An 11,735-nucleotide genomic window follows, 5' to 3' on the forward strand; every position below is an offset into this window, starting at 1 on the left:
TCTGATGCGAGTTTCTATTGAATTTGAGAGTTTTGCAAGTGTGGGAGTGTGTTTCTTTCAAACTGAGTATCTTTACATCGTTTGCGTATCTTTACTATTCCAATTGTGTATCTTTACATCGTTTGCGTATCTTTACTATTCCAATTGTGTATCTTTACATCGTTTGCGTATATTTACTATTCCAATTGTGCATCTTTTCATTTCTCTTTTGAGTATCTTTCTGTAAGGCTTCTGATGCGAGTTTCTATTGTATTTGAGAGTTTTGCAAGTGTGGGTGTGTGTTTCTTTCAAACTGAGTATCTTTACATCGTTTGCGTATCTTTACTATTCCAATTGTGTATCTTTACATCGTTTGCGTATCTTTACTATTCCAATTGTCTATCTTTTCATTTCTCGTTTGAGTATCTTTTGTAAGGCTTCTGATGCGAGTTTCTATTGTATTTGAGAGTTTTGCAAGTGTGGGAGTGTGTTTCTTTCAAACTGAGTATCTTTACATCGTTTGCGTATCTTTACTATTCCAATTGTGTATCTTTACATCGTTTGCGTATCTTTACTATTCCAATTGTCTATCTTTTCATTTCTCGTTTGAGTATCTTTCTGGAAGGCTTTCTAATGCGAGTTTCTATTGTATTTGAGAGTTTTGCAAGTTTGGGAGTGTGTTTCTTTCAAACTGAGTATCTTTACATCGTTTGAGTATCTTTACTATTCCAATTGTGTATCTTTACATCGTTTGCGTATCTTTACTATTCCAATTGTGTATCTTTACATCGTTTGCGTATCTTTACTATTCCAATTGTGTATCTTTACATCGTTTGCGTATCTTTACTATTCCAATTGTGTATCTTTCTGTAAGGCTTTCTGATGCGAGTTTCTATTGAATTTGAGAGTTTTGCAAGTGTGGGAGTGTGTTTCTTTCAAACTGAGTATCTTTACATTGTTTGCGTATCTTTACTATTCCAATTGTGTATCTTTACATCGTTTGCGTATCTTTACTATTCCAATTGTGTATCTTTTCATTTCTCGTTTGAGTATCTTTCTGTAAGGCTTTCTGATGCGAGTTTCTATTGAATTTGAGAGTTTTGCAAGTGTGTGAGTGTGTTTCTTTCAAACTGAGTATCTTTACATAGTTTGCGTATCTTTACTATTCCAATTGTGTATCTTTTCATTTCTCGTTTGAGTATCTTTCTGTAAGGCTTTCTAATGCGAGTTTCTATTGAATTTGAGAGTTTTGCAAGTGTGGGAGTGTGTTTCTTTCAAACTGAGTATCTTTACATAGTTTGCGTATCTTTACTATTCAAATTGTGTATCTTTACATCGTTTGCGTATCTTTATTATTCCAATTGTGTATCTTTTAATTTCTCGTTTGAGTATCTTTTTGTAAGGCTTTCTGATGCGAGTTTCTATTGAATTTGAGAGTTTTGCAAGTGTGGGAGTGTGTTTCTTTCAAACTGAGTATCTTTACATCGTTTGCGTATCTTTACTATTCCAATTGTGCATCTTTTCATTTCTCGTTTGAGTATCTTTTGTAAGGCTTCTGATGCGAGTTTCTATTGTATTTGAGAGTTTTGCAAATGTGGGAGTGTGTTTCTTTCAAAATGAGTATCTTTACATCGTTTGTGTATCTTTACTATTCCAATTGTGTATCTTTACATCGTCTGCGTATCTTTACTATTCCAATTGTGTATCTTTTCATTTCTCGTTTGAGTATCTTTCTGTAAGGCTTCTGATGCGAGTTTCTATTGTATTTGAGAGTTTTGCAAGTGTGGGAGTGTGTTTCTTTCAAACTGAGTATCTTTACATAGTTTGCGTATCTTTACTATTCCAATTGTGTATCTTTTCATTTCTCGTTTGAGTATCTTTCTGTAAGGCTTTCTGATGCGAGTTTCTATTGAATTTGAGAGTTTTGCAAGTGTGGGAGTGTGTTTCTTTCAAACTGAGTATCTTTACATAGTTTGCGTATCTTTACTATTAAAATTGTGTATCTTTACATCGTTTGCGTATCTTTATTATTCCAATTGTGTATCTTTTAATTTCTCGTTTGAGTATCTTTTTGTAAGGCTTTCTGATGCGAGTTTCTATTGAATTTGAGAGTTTTGCAAGTGTGGGAGTGTGTTTCTTTCAAACTGAGTATCTTTACATCGTTTGCGTATCTTTACTATTCCAATTGTGTATCTTTTAATTTCTCGTTTCAGTATCTTTTTGTAAGGCTTTCTGATGCGAGTTTCTATTGAATTTGAGAGTTTTGCAAGTGTGGGAGTGTGTTTCTTTCAAACTGAGTATCTTTACATCGTTTGCGTATCTTTACTATTCCAATTGTGCATCTTTTCATTTCTCTTTTGAGTATCTTTCTGTAAGGCTTCTGATGCGAGTTTCTATTGTATTTGAGAGTTTTGCAAGTGTGGGAGTGTGTTTCTTTCAAACTGAGTATCTTTACATCGTTTGCGTATCTTTACTATTCCAATTGTGTATCTTTACATCGTTTGCGTATCTTTACTATTCCAATTGTCTATCTTTTCATTTCTCGTTTGAGTATCTTTTGTAAGGCTTCTGATGCGAGTTTCTATTGTATTTGAGAGTTTTGCAAGTGTGGGAGTGTGTTTCTTTCAAACTGAGTATCTTTACATCGTTTGCGTATCTTTACTATTCCAATTGTGTATCTTTACATCGTTTGCGTATCTTTACTATTCCAATTGTCTATCTTTTCATTTCTCGTTTGAGTATCTTTCTGGAAGGCTTTCTAATGCGAGTTTCTATTGTATTTGAGAGTTTTGCAAGTTTGGGAGTGTGTTTCTTTCAAACTGAGTATCTTTACATCGTTTGAGTATCTTTACTATTCCAATTGTGTATCTTTACATCGTTTGCGTATCTTTACTATTCCAATTGTGTATCTTTACATCGTTTGCGTATCTTTACTATTCCAATTGTGTATCTTTTCATTTCTCGTTTGAGTATCTTTCTGTAAGGCTTCTGATGCGAGTTTCTATTGTATTTGAAAGTTTTGCAAGTGTGGGAGTGTGTTTCTTTCAAACTGAGTATCTTTACATCGTTTGCGTATCTTTACTATTCCAATTGTGTATCTTTACATCGTTTGCGTATCTTTACTATTCCAATTGTGTATCTTTTAATTTCTCGTTTGAGTATCTTTCTGTAAGGCTTTCTGATGCGAGTTTCTATTGAATTTGAGAGTTTTGCAAGTGTGGGAGTGTGTTTCTTTCAAACTGAGTATCTTTACATCGTTTGCCTATCTTTACTATTCCAATTGTGTATCTTTACATCGATTGCGTATCTTTACTATTCCAATTGTGTATCTTTTAATTTCTCGTTTGAGTATCTTTCTGTAAGGCTTTCTGATGCGAGTTTCTATTGAATTTGAGAGTTTTGCAAGTGTGGGAGTGTGTTTCTTTCAAACTGAGTATCTTTACATCGTTTGCCTATCTTTACTATTCCAATTGTGTATCTTTACATCGATTGCGTATCTTTACTATTCCAATTGTGTATCTTTTCGTTTCTCGTTAGAGTATCTTTCTCTAAGGCTTTCTGATGCGAGTTTCTATTGTATTTGAGAGTTTTGCAAGTGTGGGAGTGTGTTTCTTTCAAACTGAGTATCTTTACATCGTTTGCGTATCTTTACTATTCCAATTGTGTATCTTTACATCGTTTGCGTATCTTTACTATTCCAATTGTGTATCTTTTCATTTCTCGTTTGAGTATCTTTCTGTAAGGCTTCTGATGCGAGTTTCTATATTATTTGAGAGTTTTGCAAGTGTGGGAGTGTGTTTCTTTCAAACTGTGTATCTTTACATCGTTTGCGTATCTTTACTATTCTAATTGTGTATCTTTACATCGTTTGCGTATCTTTACTATTCCAATTGTGTATCTTTTCATTTCTCGTTTGAGTATCTTTCTGTAAGGCTTTCTGATGCGAGTTTCTATTGTATTTGAGAGTTTTGCAAGTGTGGGAGTGTGTTTCTTTCAAACTGAGTATCTTTACATCGTTTGCGTATCTTTACTATTCCAATTGTGTATCTTTACATCGTTTGCGTATCATTACTATTCCAATTGTCTATCTTTTCATTTCTCGTTTGAGTATCTTTCTAGAAGGCTTTCTGATGCGAGTTTCTATTGAATTTGAGAGTTTTCCAAGTGTGGGAGTGTGTTTCTTTCAAACTGAGTATCTTTACATCGTTTGCGTATCTTTACTATTCCAATTGTGTATCTTTACATCGTTTGCGTATCTTTACTATACCAATTGTGTATCTTTACATCGTTTGCGTATCTTTACTATTCCAATTGTGTATCTTTTCATTTCTCGTTTGAGTATCTTTCTGTAAGGCTTTCTGATGCGAGTTTCTATTGAATTTGAGAGTTTTGCAAGTGTGGGAGTGTGTTTCTTTCAAACTGAGTATCTTTACATCGTTTGCGTATCTTTACTATTCCAATTGTGTATCTTTACATCGTTTGCGTATCTTTACTATTCCAATTGTGTATCTTTTCATTTCTCGTTTGAGTATCTTTCTGTAAGGCTTTCTGATGCGAGTTTCTATTGAATTTGAGAGTTTTGCAAGTGTGGGAGTGTGTTTCTTTCAAACTGAGTATCTTTACATCGTTTGCGTGTCTTTACTATTCCAATTGTGTATCTTTACATCGTTTGCGTATCTTTACTATTCCAATTGTCTATCTTTTCATTTCTCGTTTGAGTATCTTTCTGGAAGGCTTTCTGATGCGAGTTTCTATTGAATTTGAGAGTTTTCCAAGTGTGGGAGTGTGTTTCTTTCAAACTGAGTATCTTTACATCGTTTGCGTATCTTTACTATTCCAATTGTGTATCTTTACATCGTTTGCGTATCTTTACTATTCCAATTGTGTATCTTTTCATTTCTCGTTTGAGTATCTTTCTGTAAGGCTTTCTGAAGCGAGTTTCTATTGAATTTGAGAGTTTTGCAAGTGTGGGAGTGTGTTTCTTTCAAACTGAGTATCTTTACATCATTTGCGTATCTTTACTATTCCAATTGTGTATCTTTTCATTTCTCGTTTGAGTATCTTTCTGTAAGGCTTCTGATGCGAGTTTCTATATTATTTGAGAGTTTTGCAAGTGTGGGAGTGTGTTTCTTTCAAACTGTGTATCTTTACATCGTTTGCGTATCTTTACTATTCTAATTGTGTATCTTTACATCGTTTGCGTATCTTTATTATTCCAATTGTGTATCTTTTCATTTCTCGTTTGAGTATCTTTCTGTAAGGCTTTCTGATGCGAGTTTCTATTGTATTTGAGAGTTTTGCAAGTGTGGGAGTGTGTTTCTTTCAAACTGAGTATCTTTACATCGTTTGCGTATCTTTACTATTCCAATTGTGTATCTTTACATCGTTTGCGTATCATTACTATTCCAATTGTCTATCTTTTCATTTCTCGTTTGAGTATCTTTCTAGAAGGCTTTCTGATGCGAGTTTCTATTGAATTTGAGAGTTTTCCAAGTGTGGGAGTGTGTTTCTTTCAAACTGAGTATCTTTACATCGTTTGCGTATCTTTACTATTCCAATTGTGTATCTTTACATCGTTTGCGTATCTTTACTATACCAATTGTGTATCTTTACATCGTTTGCGTATCTTTACTATTCCAATTGTGTATCTTTTCATTTCTCGTTTGAGTATCTTTCTGTAAGGCTTTCTGATGCGAGTTTCTATTGAATTTGAGAGTTTTGCAAGTGTGGGAGTGTGTTTCTTTCAAACTGAGTATCTTTACATCGTTTGCGTGTCTTTACTATTCCAATTGTGTATCTTTACATCGTTTGCGTATCTTTACTATTCCAATTGTCTATCTTTTCATTTCTCGTTTGAGTATCTTTCTGGAAGGCTTTCTGATGCGAGTTTCTATTGAATTTGAGAGTTTTCCAAGTGTGGGAGTGTGTTTCTTTCAAACTGAGTATCTTTACATCGTTTGCGTATCTTTACTATACCAATTGTGTATCTTTACATCGTTTGCGTATCTTTACTATTCCAATTGTGTATCTTTTCATTTCTCGTTTGAGTATCTTTCTGTAAGGCTTTCTGATGCGAGTTTCTATTGAATTTGAGAGTTTTGCAAGTGTGGGAGTGTGTTTCTTTCAAACTGAGTATCTTTACATCGTTTGCGTATCTTTACTATTCCAATTGTGTATCTTTACATCGTTTGCGTATCTTTACTATTCCAATTGTCTATCTTTTCATTTCTCGTTTGAGTATCTTTCTGGAAGGCTTTCTAATGCGAGTTTCTATTGTATTTGAGAGTTTTGCAAGTTTGGGAGTGTGTTTCTTTCAAACTGAGTATCTTTACATCGTTTGAGTATCTTTACTATTCCAATTGTGTATCTTTACATCGTTTGCGTATCTTTACTATTCCAATTGTGTATCTTTACATCGTTTGCGTATCTTTACTATTCCAATTGAGTATCTTTTCATTTCTCGTTTGAGTATCTTTCTGTAAGGCTTCTGATGCGAGTTTCTATTGTATTTGAAAGTTTTGCAAGTGTGGGAGTGTGTTTCTTTCAAACTGAGTATCTTTACATCGTTTGCGTATCTTTACTATTCCAATTGTGTATCTTTACATCGTTTGCGTATCTTTACTATTCCAATTGTGTATCTTTTAATTTCTCGTTTGAGTATCTTTCTGTAAGGCTTTCTGATGCGAGTTTATATTGAATTTGAGAGTTTTGCAAGTGTGGGAGTGTGTTTCTTTCAAACTGAGTATCTTTACATCGTTTGCCTATCTTTACTATTCCAATTGTGTATCTTTACATCGATTGCGTATCTTTACTATTCCAATTGTGTATCTTTTAATTTCTCGTTTGAGTATCTTTCTGTAAGGCTTTCTGATGCGAGTTTCTATTGAATTTGAGAGTTTTGCAAGTGTGGGAGTGTGTTTCTTTCAAACTGAGTATCTTTACATCGTTTGCCTATCTTTACTATTCCAATTGTGTATCTTTACATCGATTGCGTATCTTTACTATTCCAATTGTGTATCTTTTCGTTTCTCGTTAGAGTATCTTTTCTCTAAGGCTTTCTGATGCGAGTTTCTATTGTATTTGAGAGTTTTGCAAGTGTGGGAGTGTGTTTCTTTCAAACTGAGTATCTTTACATCGTTTGCGTATCTTTACTATTCCAATTGTGTATCTTTACATCGTTTGCGTATCTTTACTATTCCAATTGTGTATCTTTTCATTTCTCGTTTGAGTATCTTTCTGTAAGGCTTCTGATGCGAGTTTCTATATTATTTGAGAGTTTTGCAAGTGTGGGAGTGTGTTTCTTTCAAACTGTGTATCTTTACATCGTTTGCGTATCTTTACTATTCTAATTGTGTATCTTTACATCGTTTGCGTATCTTTATTATTCCAATTGTGTATCTTTTCATTTCTCGTTTGAGTATCTTTCTGTAAGGCTTTCTGATGCGAGTTTCTATTGTATTTGAGAGTTTTGCAAGTGTGGGAGTGTGTTTCTTTCAAACTGAGTATCTTTACATCGTTTGCGTATCTTTACTATTCCAATTGTGTATCTTTACATCGTTTGCGTATCTTTACTATTCCAATTGTCTATCTTTTCATTTCTCGTTTGAGTATCTTTCTAGAAGGCTTTCTGATGCGAGTTTCTATTGAATTTGAGAGTTTTCCAAGTGTGGGAGTGTGTTTCTTTCAAACTGAGTATCTTTACATCGTTTGCGTATCTTTACTATTCCAATTGTGTATCTTTACATCGTTTGCGTATCTTTACTATACCAATTGTGTATCTTTACATCGTTTGCGTATCTTTACTATTCCAATTGTGTATCTTTTCATTTCTCGTTAGAGTATCTTTCTGGAAGGCTTTCTGATGCGAGTTTCTATTGTATTTGAGAGTTTTGCAAGTGTGGGAGTGTGTTTCTTTCAAACTGCGTATCTTTACATCGTTTGCGTATCTTTACTATTCCAATTTTGTATCTTTACATCGTTTGCGTATCTTTACTATTCCAATTGTGTATCTTTACATCGTTTGCGTATCTTTACTATTCTAATTGTGTATCTTTTCATTTCTCGTTTGAGTATCTTTCTGTAAGGCTTCTGATGCGAGTTTCTATTGTATTTGAGAGTTTTGCAAGTGTGGGAGTGTGTTTCTTTCAAACTGAGTATATTTACATCGTTTGCGTATCTTTACTATTCCAATTGTGATTCTGTTCATTTCTCGTTTGAGTATCTTTTTGTAAGGCTTCTGATGCGAGTTTCTATTGTATTTGAGAGTTTTGCAAGTGTGGGAGTGTGTTTCTTTCAAACTGAGTATCTTTACATCGTTTGCGTATCTTTACTATTCCAATTGTGTATCTTTACATCGTTTGCGTATCTTTACTATTCCAATTGTGTATCTTTTCATTTCTCGTTTGAGTATCTTTCTGTAAGGCTTTCTGATACGAGTTTCTATTGTATTTGAGAGTTTTGCAAGTGTGGGAGTGTGTTTCTTTCAAACTGAGTATATTTACATCGTTTGCGTATCTTTACTATTCCAATTGTGTTTCTGTTCATTTCTCGTTTGAGTATCTTTTTGTAAGGCTTCTGATGCGAGTTTCTATTGTATTTGAGAGTTTTGCAAGTGTGGGAGTGTGTTTCTTTCAAACTGAGTATCTTTACATCGTTTGCGTATCTTTACTATTCCAATTGTGTATCTTTACATCGTTTGCGTATCTTTACTATTCCAATTGTGTATCTTTTCATTTCTCGTTTGAGTATCTTTCTGTAAGGCTTCTGATGCGAGTTTCTATTGTATTTGAGAGTTTTGCAAGTGTGGGAGTGTGTTTCTTTCAAACTGAGTATCTTTACATCGTTTGCGTATCTTTACTATTCCAATTGTGTATCTTTACATCGTTTGCGTATCTTTACTATTCCAATTGTGTATCTTTTCATTTCTCGTTTGAGTATCTTTCTGTAAGGCTTTCTGATACGAGTTTCTATTGTATTTGAGAGTTTTGCAAGTGTGGGAGTGTGTTTCTTTCAAACTGAGTATATTTACATCGTTTGCGTATCTTTACTATTCCAATTGTGTTTCTGTTCATTTCTCGTTTGAGTATCTTTCTGTAAGGCTTTCTGATACGAGTTTCTATTGTATTTGAGAGTTTTGCAAGTGTGGGAGTGTGTTTCTTTCAAACTGAGTATCTTTACATCGTTTGCCTATCTTTACTATTCCAATTGTGTATCTTTACATCGTTTGCGTATCTTTACTATTCCAATTGTGTATCTTTTCATTTCTCGTTTGAGTATCTTTCTGTAAGGCTTCTGATGCGAGTTTCTATATTATTTGAGAGTTTTGCAAGTGTGGGAGTGTGTTTCTTTCAAACTGTGTATCTTTACATCGTTTGCGTATCTTTACTATTCTAATTGTGTATCTTTACATCGTTTGCGTATCTTTATTATTCCAATTGTGTATCTTTTCATTTCTCGTTTGAGTATCTTTCTGTAAGGCTTTCTGATGCGAGTTTCTATTGTATTTGAGAGTTTTGCAAGTGTGGGAGTGTGTTTCTTTCAAACTGAGTATCTTTACATCGTTTGCGTATCTTTACTATTCCAATTGTGTATCTTTACATCGTTTGCGTATCTTTACTATTCCAATTGTCTATCTTTTCATTTCTCGTTTGAGTATCTTTCTAGAAGGCTTTCTGATGCGAGTTTCTATTGAATTTGAGAGTTTTCCAAGTGTGGGAGTGTGTTTCTTTCAAACTGAGTATCTTTACATCGTTTGCGTATCTTTACTATTCCAATTGTGTATCTTTACATCGTTTGCGTATCTTTACTATACCAATTGTGTATCTTTACATCGTTTGCGTATCTTTACTATTCCAATTGTGTATCTTTTCATTTCTCGTTTGAGTATCTTTCTGTAAGGCTTTCTGATGCGAGTTTCTATTGAATTTGAGAGTTTTGCAAGTGTGGGAGTGTGTTTCTTTCAAACTGAGTATCTTTACATCGTTTGCGTATCTTTACTATTCCAATTGTGTATCTTTACATCGTTTGCGTATCTTTACTATTCCAATTGTGTATCTTTTCATTTCTCGTTTGAGTATCTTTCTGTAAGGCTTTCTGATGCGAGTTTCTATTGAATTTGAGAGTTTTGCAAGTGTGGGAGTGTGTTTCTTTCAAACTGAGTATCTTTACATCGTTTGCGTGTCTTTACTATTCCAATTGTGTATCTTTACATCGTTTGCGTATCTTTACTATTCCAATTGTCTATCTTTTCATTTCTCGTTTGAGTATCTTTCTGGAAGGCTTTCTGATGCGAGTTTCTATTGAATTTGAGAGTTTTCCAAGTGTGGGAGTGTGTTTCTTTCAAACTGAGTATCTTTACATCGTTTGCGTATCTTTACTATTCCAATTGTGTATCTTTACATCGTTTGCGTATCTTTACTATACCAATTGTGTATCTTTACATCGTTTGCGTATCTTTACTATTCCAATTGTGTATCTTTTCATTTCTCGTTAGAGTATCTTTCTGGAAGGCTTTCTGATGCGAGTTTCTATTGTATTTGAGAGTTTTGCAAGTGTGGGAGTGTGTTTCTTTCAAACTGCGTATCTTTACATCGTTTGCGTATCTTTACTATTCCAATTGTGTATCTTTACATCGTTTGCGTATCTTTACTATTCCAATTGTGTATCTTTACATCGTTTGCGTATCTTTACTATTCTAATTGTGTATCTTTTCATTTCTCGTTTGAGTATCTTTCTGTAAGGCTTCTGATGCGAGTTTCTATTGTATTTGAGAGTTTTGCAAGTGTGGGAGTGTGTTTCTTTCAAACTGAGTATCTTTACATCGTTTGCGTATCTTTACTATTCCAATTGTGTATCTTTACATCGTTTGCGTATCTTTACTATTCCAATTGTGTATCTTTACATCGTTTGCGTATCTTTACTATTCCAATTGTGTATCTTTTCATTTCTCGTTTGAGTATCTTTCTGGAAGGCTTTCTGATACGAGTTTCTATTGTATTTGAGAGTTTTGCAAGTGTGGGAGTGTGTTTCTTTCAAACTGAGTATATTTACATCGTTTGCGTATCTTTACTATTCCAATTGTGTTTCTGTTCATTTCTCGTTTGAGTATCTTTTTGTAAGGCTTCTGATGCGAGTTTCTATTGTATTTGAGAGTTTTGCAAGTGTGGGAGTGTGTTTCTTTCAAACTGAGTATCTTTACATCGTTTGCGTATCTTTACTATTCCAATTGTGTATCTTTACATCGTTTGCGTATCTTTACTATTCCAATTGTGTATCTTTTCATTTCTCGTTTGAGTATCTTTCTGTAAGGCTTTCTGATACGAGTTTCTATTGTATTTGAGAGTTTTGCAAGTGTGGGAGTGTGTTTCTTTCAAACTGAGTATATTTACATCGTTTGCGTATCTTTACTATTCCAATTGTGTTTCTGTTCATTTCTCGTTTGAGTATCTTTTTGTAAGGCTTCTGATGCGAGTTTCTATTGTATTTGAGAGTTTTGCAAGTGTGGGAGTGTGTTTCTTTCAAACTGAGTATCTTTACATCGTTTGCGTATCTTTACTATTCCAATTGTGTATCTTTACATCGTTTGCGTATCTTTACTATTCCAATTGTGTATCTTTTCATTTCTCGTTTGAGTATCTTTCTGTAAGGCTTCTGATGCGAGTTTCTATTGTATTTGAGAGTTTTGCAAGTGTGGGAGTGTGTTTCTTTCAAACTGAGTATCTTTACATCGTTTGCGTATCTTTACTATTCCAATTGTG

The sequence above is a fragment of the Argentina anserina genome, unplaced genomic scaffold (genome assembly GCF_933775445.1).
Source record: "Argentina anserina unplaced genomic scaffold, drPotAnse1.1, whole genome shotgun sequence".
Lineage (NCBI taxonomy): Eukaryota > Viridiplantae > Streptophyta > Magnoliopsida > Rosales > Rosaceae > Argentina > Argentina anserina.